The 12,797-nt window shown below is 33.6% G+C and overlaps 1 protein-coding gene across 1 annotated transcript in view; it reads right to left on the bottom strand.

The window, feature by feature from the left end:
• Positions 1–12,797, bottom strand: part of Ocrl (Oculocerebrorenal syndrome of Lowe) — a 537,079-nt gene that overhangs the window by 170,364 nt on the left and 353,918 nt on the right. The gene's annotated exons all lie outside the window — the stretch shown is intronic.

Genomic DNA, 12,797 nt, shown 5'->3' with positions numbered 1-12,797 from the left:
TTAAGTAAGTAATATGCAAACAAAGTAAACAATGTACTACGCACATGCATATATTGTATATTATGTACTATGCTATGTTGCCAAAGTCCAGACAGCAACTGTTTGTATTTCCCGTTGTAAAAGCACTGTTGTCAATAGGAGGTTGGGCCTCCTTTCACTGCTGCTATAGCCAGGCTCTCCACTAAGTTTTGGTAAAATGCTGCTGGAATTGGTTTCTATTCCTCCTGTAGTATGGCAAAAAGCTGACTAGTGTCCATGCAGTTAGTCTAGTGGCTTTGCACTTCGCAACCATATGGCCTGGGGAAGGAATGTCCCGGTTCGATTCCCATCGAAGATGTGAGGAACTTGAGGATCTTCCTCAGGCATAGCCAAGTTAGTCGGTCTTGGGCGCAGGCAGTAGGTTTTTTTCTGTCAGTTTATCTGCATTTTTCATCCCGCAAGCAGGCAAACCGGCCCCGTGAACATACGCTACTACAGTCAAAAATATATTCCCCCCAGTGGCAGGCAAGGTGACAGGTTGGTTGGGAGTGGTACTAACAAGAAGAAGTTGCATCTAAGTAACACGCGGACCCTGCATAGGAAGCGGGAATAATGCATAGTGAAAGAAGAAAGAAGAGTGTTAGCTGACAGTAGACTGGGGAACATGCAATGTGGCAGAAATCTCTCGGATCTGATGACTGAACTTGTAGGCTTCAACTATCAAACTACGTTCGATTGAACTCAACTCTTTTCATCCACTCATCCTGATGGCAAAGATGTCTACACTGCTAATGCCCATGTGCCTATGCTTATATAGCATTGTGGACATGTACATGATTCACATAAGTGAGGAAATGAAAGCTATGAGGATATCCGGACACTTTTGGCAACATTGTGCATATATATTATTATTATTATTTGACACCTCCAGGGAGTCCAAAGACTCATTGGGGGAAGGGCATCTGTTCTACAGCTCTGTCTCCACCACTCAATGCTCCAAATGACCACAACTACACCAACGCCATCTACCGTTATATATGTATGTGATATACAGAAATCCCTTATTTCACATGGTTTCAAATAACATTCTTTCTGAATTAACATGGTAAATAAACTGGGATAAACAATTTATTTATTTATCACAATTTATTTAACATGAGTAAAAAATTCACTTGACACAAACCAGTAATGCTGATACAGATGAAACTTTGGACTATTTGACCTTGTGGTGAAGTGCAGCTTTATTGTATAATTAAATTCATCAGAGATGATTAGAGTCTACGTACCATATTTAGTGAAAATTAGTGTAATTAGAGACAGCTGGAATGAAAACGATATATAATGAAAAACACCCTTCCCCTCCCATAGACACTATACTGTATACATGAAGGAAAATAAAGATCAAATAGTAGGTAGCACCAAAGATACTCTTTCAAATTTTCAGCTGCAGAAAATACATGGTGACCCTTTTTATAATGTAGTCATACACATACTGTGAGTGTAGTAAGAATTGTGATTAAAGTCATCACTAAGTAAGCGTATCTGTGTTGGCTGTTTTACTGCCTTATATCAACATTTTTAAATTTAAAAAATTATCCTTCAATAGTGCCAATGAAAAAAGAAGCAAAAAGGTATTACTTTAGAAGAAGTAAAACTTGAATTAATTAAGAAATATGAATGCAGTGATATGAAAGAAAAAGTCATAAGTGATTTTGGACTGAGTGGTATTCAAATTATTCAAAATGTAAACTATTTTGAAATAAGCTGATGAATATAAGAAAAAGAATAAATTCCATCAACTTAAATGACTCTGCATGCCACTAAGAATTGAAGTGATAAAATGATCGAGAATGGAGTTATTTTGATCAATTTGAATGAAGGCCTGAAATGAAGTGAAAGCTTCAATTATATTTTCCACAATGAATGGAGACAACGAAAATGCAAAAGGCAGACTTGAATGCTTTAAAAAATGAGCAGGATTGCACAACATCACAACATGAGGTAAGTCTGTAAGTGCAGATCAAGATGCTGCTGCAAAGTTTACAGAATTTTTTCAAAAAGTAATAGAAGCAGGTGCTTATTATAACAACCAAATTTTTAATGTGGATAAAACAGTTTTATTCAACAAGAATGGTTTTCAAAACTTTCTTGCAAAGAATGAAAAATCAAGCCTGGTTATAAATTGTCAAAAGATCGAATAGCAGTTTTGATGGGAGGTAATGTTGAAGGAGATCTCACACTAAAGTCTTGCTTCTGTACTGTATTCAAAATAGTAGGGCACTTAGAGCCTATACCAGCAATTATTGTGTATCATTTGGCATGCTAATAAAATAATATGGATAACACTGGATCTCTTTGAAGATTGGTTCAATAATTGTTTCTATCCATCAGTTGAAAGCTATTGTAAAGAAAATAATCTTAGCTTTAAAGCTTTATGTGCTTTCAGATACTTCTCCCAGATATCCTATTTCACTAGAAGATTTGAATGAAAATGTGAAGCTGATACATTTACCACCAAATACAACGTCAGTTTCACAGTCTATGGATCAAGGAACAATTGCAACTTTTACAGCTTATTACAAAATAAAAAATAAAATAAAATAAAATAAATAAACTTTCAAACAGGCAGTTCAAGCAACAAGTGCAGAAAACCGATTACATTAGTGATATTCTGGAAAAAATATAATATTAAAAATGCAATTACAAATATTGACAAAGCATGCCACTAAGTGACATCAATAACATAACAGCTGTATGAAAAAAACTTCTACCACATTATGTAAATGATTTTGTAGGCTTTATCCAACAGATCGATCCTGTTGTGGAAGAAGAAATTGCTAACAATGGGAAAGAACTATGCTTAAATTAAATTATTATTATTATTAAATTAAAGATACCAAGAAATTATATACTTGGTTTAATTCTTTATCCAAGTGTAAGCAAACAAAGTTTGTGCCTGAAGTATCTTCAGGACTGGGGCAACTCGTGGTAAAGGTGGTATGACTTCACATCATTTGCCTTAGTATCCCATAAGGCAAAGCACATCTCCTTGCAGCAATATATAATGCTATGCATTATGGGAAGGGTCACTACCCAAACTGGTTTCGACCTTTATGGAGGTCTCATCAGTGGGAGCCAGAGGCACAGGTGAGATACCAACGTTTAAGTAATGCAGAAGTCATATTTTCCTATATGAGTTACCAAAAGGTGTCACACCTTATTATTAAAATACAAGTATCCCTTGCTTAACACAGTTTTGCTTAACGCGGGATTTGATTAAAGCTGCGAAATTAATTGCGGCAGTCCCTTGACATACACAGCAAAAGTTTTGATTAACGCCCTTTAACAGTGCAGAGCTCGCAGCTGATGTGACAGATACATGCAAAATGTTCAATATAAATATTCTTACACAATTCAGTGTATAGCTTGGAAGTCATGAGTAGCTGTGCATTCATATGTTACGAGTGATATTCTGCACTGTTTTTTGCAGTCAGTTTGGTTTAACACATGTTATGTAAAGGTTTGTGATATTTGACAGTAAATTGTATCTGAGAGATACCGCGACCTCCGATGTCAATATAGTATGGTTTAGTTTTTTTTTTTCTTTGTTCAATAATTTCTAGATTGTAACTGAAAATAAACAAACCATCATGTATTACTGAAATAGAGAGCCAAAGGCTTATTTATCATACATGTCCTCTAGGAGATGTGCTTTACATTATGGAAAATACTAAGGAAAGTGATCTGGATCTTACTCCACCTTTACTACAAGTTGCCAATGAGGTTGCTTATGCTTGCATCCGCCGAAACTTTTAATTTCTATATATTCGGCACGAAACTCTTCTAGTTTCTATATATTCGGCACGAAACTCAGCTAGTTTCTATATTTGGCTATGAAATAATGTTGAATTCAATATCCACTTAATTTGTACCATCATGTATTATATTTGCAGTGTTTTTTCTTTATGTTTTATTGCTTGTTGGCCAAGGTCTAGAGAGTCATTTTGCTTGTTATCGTAGAATTTATGCCAATAAGAAAAAACTAAAAATGTTCAAATGACTCTTAATAAAAAAATTGCAGTAAATAATGTAGGTACAAGTATTTATTAAACATTTAGTTTGCATTCATTTTTTATCTTTCCTAAAAGAGTATACCATATAAAATGAATTCTTAATACAGTAATCGATCATGGATAAAATGTAATTTTTACCATTGATTATTAGATTTGATGAACGCGATTTTGATATATGTGGTAACATCGAGGGATCAATTAACCACATTAATCGAGGGATACCTGTACTCTGGATTAGAGATAGATAGTTGTTGCAAGTTTTTCACTTGGTTATACTATAAATTAAAGATACCAAGAAATTACACACTTGGTTTAATCCTTCATCCAAGTATAAGCAAACAACATTTGCTTACAACTGGATAAGTACATCTCCTTGGGGACATGTATATAATGCTCTGCATTATGAGAAAGGTCACTACCAAGGTTAAAGTAATGCAGAAGTCATATTTTCATACGAGTTGCCAAAAGGTGTCACACCTTATTATTAAAATACGCTGGATTAGAGATAGATAGTTGTTACAAGTTTTTTACTTGGTTATACTATAAATTAAAGATACCAAGAAATTATACACTTGTTTTAATCCTTTATCCAAGTGTAAGCAAACAAAGTTTGCACCTGAAGTATCTTCAGGACTTGGGCAACTCATGGTAAAGGTGGTATGCCTTCACATCACTTGCCTTAGTATCCCATAATGCAAAGCACATCTCCTTGCAGACATGCATAATGCCATGCATTATGGGAAGAGTCACTACCCAGACCGGTTTCGACCTTTATTGAGGTTTCATCAGTGGGAGCCAGACCCAGAGTGAGATACCAAGGTAGAAGTAATGCAGAAGTCATATTTTCCAATACGAGTTGCCAAAAGGTGTCACACCTTATTATTAATCTAGATCACCTCTGGGATCTAGATTAATAATAAGGTGGATCCCACTAGGAGCCGGAGCCAGATCCAGAGGTGATCCCAGAAACCTCAATAAAGGTCGAAACTGGTCTGGGTAGTGATCTTTCCCATAATGTACAGCATTATACATATGCGTAAGGAGATGTGCTTTGCATTATGGGATACTAAGGCAAGCGATGTGAAATCATACCACCTTTACCACGAGTTGCCACAGTCCTGAAGATACTTCAGGTGCAAACTTTGTTTACTTACACTTGGATAAAGGATTAAACCAAGTATATAATTTTTTGGTATCTTTAATTTATAGTATAACCAAGTGAAAAACTTGCAACAACTATTATTATTATCCTAAGACACCATTGAGTCAAAGACTTATCTAGGAGGTTCCTTTGTCATACAAACAGCTCATCATATACTCTCAGCCAATCATTCACAACTTTGTAATGAAAAAACCTGCTTCTCACACCCTCTTTATACAGCTTCCAGGAATGACCTCTTGTTTTCCCATGATCTCTCACCCTTTTATGAAAAATCTCTTCAATGCTAATTGTATAGCAACCCCCCTTACCAACTTGTATGTATCTATCATATCACTTCTCTTCCTCCTATTCACTAGACTGTAAACTGCATCTTCTCAACATTCCTTCACATTCAACATTCCAGAGATCAGAAATTACCTTTGTCAATTGCCTCTGGAACGTTTCCAAAATCTCTTTATCTTTTTGAAAACCAGGAGACCAAACCTGTGCCCAGTACATATGTGGCCTAATCAAGGCCTTACACAATGGAACCAGAATTCCCTTTCATCTACAAGTGACAGTCTGCATCATTCCCAGAATTCATTGCATTGTTCTTACAATTCTGGCAATGTGTCCCCTAAATTTCAGATCATTATCTGTCATTACACTAAAATTTCTGATTTCCCCCACCTCCAACAATATTTCTCCATCAAGCATAAATTCTACGTGCCATCTTTGTTTCCCAAATTTTAAAACATTCTGCAACAATGAACTAGCATTGCCACTCCTATGTCCACTCACTCAGTCTATTCAAGTCTTCTTGTAAGGCCACAGCATCTGCTCTACTCCTCATTTGTCCAAACTTTGTATCATCTGCAAACAACTGAATATCTACAGCACAATCTTTCCCAATATCGTTAAGATACAGTTTAAATAGTAATGGCCCTAAAACAGATCCCTGAGGCTTTAAATTCTGTTGGCTGGAGTAAACCAATCACTTCAGGAATCACCAAAGGGGAAACTATATGTATAATATAGCAATTTCTCTATTTGGTGTACCATAAAAGTTGTAAATATGTTACATATTAATACTGTAAGTGGTCTGGGGAAAGATTAAGATGATCTGAAAAATTTGCATTAGAAATCAAACAAGGTACTTTTCAAAGCCACTTCAGACCTCCAAAAAAGCAAGATTATGTAAAAACCCAAAGAGTGGTTTAACAGATGTAGAAAACCAGATTTATTGTTGATTTAACATTTTCCTATTGTTGTTGTTTTGTTTTTTCATGGCACCATTTTAGGCTATAATGCACCAAGTTAAAAAATATATAAAGATAGCACTATAAATAATGTATAATATAAAACATTTTGAAGTTGGCTAAAATTCAAAATTAATATAAACAGATTAAATATGTCTGAGTGTACAAGTCATTATCATCAAATTCCTGATACGTACCCTCAGGGGGTGTACAGGATAATCATGATAGTATTACATAAAAGAGTTACAATATTACTAACTTCCGATCAACATTTTTCATCCAAATTAATCTATTATCTGTCAATACTCCAATATTATCAGATCTTATATTTCTGCCTTGTAAGGTGCTTCTTACTGTATCGATCCATCTACATGTTGGTCTTCCTCTGGGTCTTTTTCCTGCCAATGAACTTGTTTTGGTAATCATTCCTCTCCCATTTGTTTAAGTGACCATACCACCTGAGATTATCTCTACCAATACATCACTGAATGCTAATAATGACCAGTTTTTCCTAATATCCTCACATTTGATGTGACAGTGCCATTGATGCAACCTGTTCACTCCACTAACCTTTCTTAGAACTCCTATATCAGGGGTCTCCAGTCTTTAGTCAAGTGTTTTATATCTAATGCAGCTTTCAGAACCACAAGTTAAAATTGGTTTGAATGCTGTCTTGTATGCAGCTAATTTAGTGTTCTGACTAATTTCTTTCTAATTCCATATAAGTTGATTCAGCTGACTTCTTACCATATGCCAGTTTTACTAATTCTGTTATTGATTTCCATATGCAATTTGCCATCTTCACTAAAAGTTGTGCCTAAATAACTAAATTTATGATTGTGCCTAAATAGCTGAAATGTTTTACTTGTTCTACAAGTTCACCATTCAGGATGCAGTTGGGGTTTCAAAGTTTCTGTCTATTTTCATTGTCTTTGTCTTTTTATTTCTGATTTTTATACCAAATTGATTACGACAGTTATTCAATTTAGTCAGGGAATCTTGCAGACTCAGACTTGTGCTGGATTTATTCAGAAGTATAACATCATCTGCATAAAGTAAAGAGCTAAGATTGACATTACCAATTTTAATATCAGATTTAATACCACTTTCCTTCATAATGTGATCCATATAGATAATGAATAACAGTGGAGATAACATGCACCGTTGTCGCACACCTCATTTAATATCAAACCATCCTCCTATACCTTCTTCCATTCTAGCCAGTGAATTACAACTCAAATAGAGACTACGTATTGCTTCATATAATGTTCCATTTACACCATTTTGGAACCTTGTCATATATCTTTTCCAGATCAACAAAACCATGATATGATAGTACTACATGAAACTTACATCATTACTAACTTCCTATCTACATTTTCCCTCCAAATCAATCTGTTACCTGTCAAAACATTATCAGATCTTATATTTCTATCTTCTAAGGCACTTTTTACTGTAGCAATCCACCTATATCTTGGTTTTCCTCTGGGTTTTTTCCTGCCAATCCAACAAGAGAACACTTGTTTTGCTAATCTTTCCTCTCCCATTCTGTTTCAGCAACCATATTCCTGGGTGCTGACAATGTCAAGTTCTTTTAATATGATATTACCATTAATGCCATCTGTTCATGAAACTAATCTTTCTCAGGACTCTCATATCTGCAGTCTCTAGTCTTTGGACAAGTGTTTTACTTCTGATCCAGCACTCAGATCCATAAGTTAAAACTGGTTTGCACATTGTCTTGTATACAGCTAATTTAGTGTTTTGACTAATTTCTCTCTTATTCCATATAAATTTATTCAGTTGACTTTCTGCCATACCAGCTTTGTTGATTCTGTTGTCTATTTCCATATTTAATTTGCAATCTTCACAAAAATCATACTTAAGTTGCTGAAATGTTCTATAGGTTCTCCATTCACAATGTAGTTGATATTTTCAATGCTTCTACCTATTTTCGTTGTCTTTGTCTTGTAATTGCTTACATTCATACAACATCTATTACAAGAGTTATTCAATTTAGTCAGGGAATCTCACAGACTTTTAGCAGATTTATTTAGAAGTATAACATTGTCCGTATAAAGAAAAGAGCTGACATTAACATCTCCAATTTTGATATCAGGTTTAATACTGCTTTCCTTCATAATGTGATCCATATGGATAATGAATAACAGAGGAGATAATCCACATCCTTGTCTGACACCAGATTTAATATCAAACCATCTTTCTGTACTTCCATCAATTCTAACTGCTGACTTAAAACTCAAATAAAGACTAGGTATTGCTTGATATAATGCCCCACTGATGCCACATAACTGTAGCAATTTGAATAGCTTCTACCTCTTGGCACCTTTTGATATGCCTTTTCAAGATCTACAAAACTTAAATACAGATCTTTGTTATATTCCCATGATTTCTCAACTATTTCTCGTAAAGTGAAGCTGATCCTGACAGCCTCTGTTTGGCCTGAATCCAGCTTGTTCTTCACCAAGCTTTTCTTCCACAATTCTTCTCAACCATTTCTCAAGTATGCTTGCATAGATCTTGCCAGGCACACTCAGTAGGGAAATACCTCTGTAATACTCACATTCAGTTTTATTTCCATTTTTATATATGGGTACTATGAGAGCTCTACTCCAGTCATTGGGAATTCGTCCCTCTGTCCTTGCCTTCTGAACTATGCAATGCAGCCAATGTAAGACTTTTATACCACCATACGTCAGCATTTCTGGTCAAATGTCATCTAATCCAGGTGCCTTTTCACATTTCAGGTTTTTGATGGCTTTTTCTACTTCAAATATGGATATGTATTCCTGATGGCATGCCTGGTAAGTGTTTTTTTACCACTGTGCTGTCACTGATTGTTTTATTTAACAATTTTTTGAATAATTACTCCATAGTTCAAGGATATCTTTTTCTCCAGTTTTCATGTCACCTTCATCCTCTCTAATTCCTTTTACAGCCTTTTTTCCTCTATTACTCAGCTTCTTCAACAACCTCCAGAATATCTTACCACCTTCTTGATATTTATTTTCTATGTTCCTCCCATGACTTTTGTTTAGCTAGTTTTACACAGTGTTTAGCTTTCTTACATTTGTCTCTGTATTCTCTAAGAGCACAAGCTGACTTATTTGCCAGGAACTTTTGATATGCTTTCTTCTTTTCCTTCACTGTCTCTTTAACTTCCTGTGTCGACCATGGGGTTCTGATTTTTCTATCTTTACAGATAACCTCACCACTTCCTTTCTGGCTGAATGTGAAGGGTTTTCTTCAAGGCTTGCCTCTGAATCTCCAAAGTTATGTTCCTGTTCTCAAACTCTTTCATATTTTCTTCAATAATCTTTGTGTATTTTAGTCTACAGTTCACATCTGAGAGCTGCTCAACTTTTATTCGCTTTAAAACTTTCTTATATGTTTTTCTTTTCAATATGAAATTCAATTTTATCCTGCTCAAGACTAAATGGTGATTACTTGTAATTTCAAATCCTCTGTATACTCTAGTGTCCTGTACCAAGGAGAAAACATCACTATCAACAATAGCATAGTCAATAAGACTTTTTGCATTCCTTGCCTCTTCTCTCCATGTGAATTTGTGCACATTTTTATGTAACAACATTGTGTTAGTAATAACCAGTCCTGAGCATAAATCCAACAGGTATTTGCCATTATTATTAGCTTTGGAGTAGTAATAAATAGTATTATTACTACTCCAAATTTTCCCAAAATATTTCTGTATGTCTGACAATCATTTTGTAATCTGCTATTTAAATCCCCAAGAAGGACCAACTTTTGATTTTTCATTGTGTCAGTTGCTTTCTCTAAAGCCTCAAATAATTCTTCCGCTTACATCTTTGTAGAATCCTCTGTGGGACAATAGGCACAAATAAGTCTCATTGTCTTATACCTGTATGATAATAATAATAGTAATCTTTCATCTACCAGTTCATTGCTGACAGACATGATTCCTAATATTTTTTCCATACTAAAAACTAATTTTCACACCAAAAAAAAAAAAACTACCCCCCACCTGCCTTTGAGGAACACTGCTATGGATAATGTGATTATATATCCTATCTTGTACAGCCTCAAGAATATCATCAGTTCACTTTGAGAGTGTTTTAGCCTAATGAGTTGACACAGAACAAAATACATAATGTGCACTGACAATAAACAAAATTAAAACTGGAGTGTCTTTTTAAGCATACAGAAAAAATATATTTCATTTGAAAATCATTCTGTTTGGAATGATTTGATGTTATTAGTACAAGAGAAATTTCACTGGCATATTTATTTTTTTATTTTATTCTGTTTTTATTTATTTATTTTTTTTTTTTCTCAATGTATTTTTATGGTGCTTCCAAACACAAAAAGTTGTGGAATTTAAGTATAAAATTGTCTTGGTCAGGTAGAAAAAATAACTCAGAAAGTCAGAATATTTAAAAGGCATATAACAACATTTAAACATATAATGATAATGCAACTTTTCACCTATGTTAGTCATTAATTAAGAGAAATTCATGACTTAAAAGTCATGAGAGTGTGCTATTGCTTATCATTTGCAATTTATACATTCTAAATTCAGAGGTGGACAGTATAAATCATGGATCTATCTATGATGCAATGAGAGCTATAGCTTTCTCTCATCTTTTATAAACTTATTATTAGTAAGTTCACTGATTTTGAAATCATAATTTTAGGTTATGATGTATGTTGCGATTACATTGCATAACATAACCCGATTTGATTTCGCAGACTAAGCGAATGAACTATAAATGCATATGGAAAATTAATGTTAGCTTTACTCCATTTTTCTAGAATACTGAATATTAATAAAAGCCCACATGGCACAATAAGGTATTAAGGGAATTCAGAAGAAATAACTATAGTTATGTACAATACTTGAAGTAGAGAACAGTTTAGAGTTATTACCATAGGTTAATATATTAGTCAACAATCAGTTTGTGCAATATCATTACAGTTGCTGTCTCCAACATCAGCTATGGCACTTATAAATAAAATATGGAAATGTGATAGTGAAAAGGCACTCAAGAAACAGAAAACTACATAGACTTATATATATATATATATATATATATATATATATATATATATATATATATATATATATATATATATATAAAATTAGTTTGAATGACTATATACCGAGAATGAAAAAGAATAAGGTTTAATGTTAAGATACTACTAGTTTTGTTGAATAAATCAACTTCTTCAGGTATCACAGGCAAAGAATTATAAGAAATAACAGAGACACGATAAAATTACATCAACAGATCTAGTATAAAAGACAATAGGTACTATTGTTATTCTGTTTATTTATTTATTTTTTTTGTTCTCAATGTATTTGTATGGTGCTTCCAAACACAAAAGGTTGTGGAATATAAAAGTATAAAATATAAGAGTATAAAAGACAATAGCTACTATTGTCTTTTATACTAGATCTTGTCTCTGTTATTTCATATAATTCTTTGCCTGTGATACCTGAAGAAGTTGATTTATTCAACAAAACTAGTAGTATCTTAACATTAAACCTTATTCTTTTTCATTCTCGGTATATAGTCATTCAAACTAATTTTTTATAACATTATCTAAGTAAATATGAATGATAATATATATATATATATATATATATATTGGAAGTTTTTTCTCACTTGGTTACACTATAAATTATATATTTAGTTTAATCCTTTATCCAAGTGTAAGCAAACAAAGTTTGCACCTGAAGTATCTTCAGGATTGGGGTAACTCTTGGTAAAGGTGGTATGATTTCACATCACTTGCCTTGGTATCCCATAATGTAAAGCACATCTCCTTGCAGACGTGTATAATGCTATGCATTATTACAAGGAGTCACTGCCTAGACTGGTTTTGACCTTTATTGAGGTCTCATCAGTGGGAGACCTCAATAAAGGTGATACCAAGGTTGAAGCAATGCAAAAGTCATATTTCGATATGCCAGTTGTTAAAGGTGTCAAACCTTATTATTAAATTAATTACTCTGGATTAGAGAAAGATGTTGGAAGTTTTTTTTCACTTGGTTAGACTATAAATTATATATTTAGTTTAATCCTTTATCCAAGTGTTGAAGCAATGCAAAAGTCATGCAGAATGAAGCAATGCAGAAGATATTTCAGGTGCAAAGTTTGTTTGTTTAAATTTGGATAAAGGATTAAACTAAATATATAATTTATAGTCTAACCAAGTGGGAATAAACTTCCATCTTTCTATATATATATTATATATATATATAGAAAGATGGAAGTTTATTTCTATATATATTTTATATATACATCTTTCTATATACATTGTTTGGTATGTATATATATATAT

The sequence above is a fragment of the Typopeltis vanoorti genome, chromosome 8, assembly GCF_054136105.1.
Source record: "Typopeltis vanoorti isolate ZY-2024b chromosome 8, IOZ_Tvanoo_1.0, whole genome shotgun sequence".
Classification (NCBI taxonomy): domain Eukaryota; kingdom Metazoa; phylum Arthropoda; class Arachnida; order Uropygi; family Thelyphonidae; genus Typopeltis; species Typopeltis vanoorti.
This window is presented reverse-complemented; position numbering and strand designations above follow the sequence as displayed.